The following is a 633-nucleotide window of genomic DNA, read 5'->3' as shown; positions in this document are numbered from 1 at the left end:
TTAGCTTATGTTGAGTTTACAAGGACTTTAAAACAGAGTTAAAAATTCGACTAAAACTATTTTTTGCTTCAACTGGACTCCCAACGTAGTGTGCAACAAAGACTCGTGGTTTGTTGGCAATGATTTTAGAACAGTTTGGGGGAATTTAAACACAGCTTGGTGGAGCAATACTGAAGTTATTGAGCTTAGCCTAATGCACATGCGTATAGGCTAGGATAAAAAGTTTTTTGAAGCACTTTAAGGTCCTCTTTTTATTAGCAGTTTCCAAATAAATAAATGTATGAAGGATTAGTTTATTTACATCAAATATATAAAACAGATAATAACATCTCAAATGTACTCAGTCTGTGAGTAAGCATAAATTTAATACTGAAGAGAAGTAAAACAGTAGTGTGAATGCTATATAGTGTATATATATAGACATAGTTTCTCAACCGTTAAAGAAATACAAACACAAACATAGTCTCAGGTGCAAATTAAAAGCCTTTAAATACAAACAAATATAGTCATGCATACATCTTGATTCTTCCTATAAGATGAATGGAGTTGCATCAGGTGTGTGTGTGCAGCTGATAAACATCTCCACCCATTTCCTCTCACTAAAACAAAGTGCACACACAGTTAGCAGGAACA

This window comes from Puntigrus tetrazona, chromosome 8, assembly GCF_018831695.1.
Source record: "Puntigrus tetrazona isolate hp1 chromosome 8, ASM1883169v1, whole genome shotgun sequence".
Lineage (NCBI taxonomy): Eukaryota > Metazoa > Chordata > Actinopteri > Cypriniformes > Cyprinidae > Puntigrus > Puntigrus tetrazona.
Note: the sequence above shows the minus strand (reverse complement) of the source record.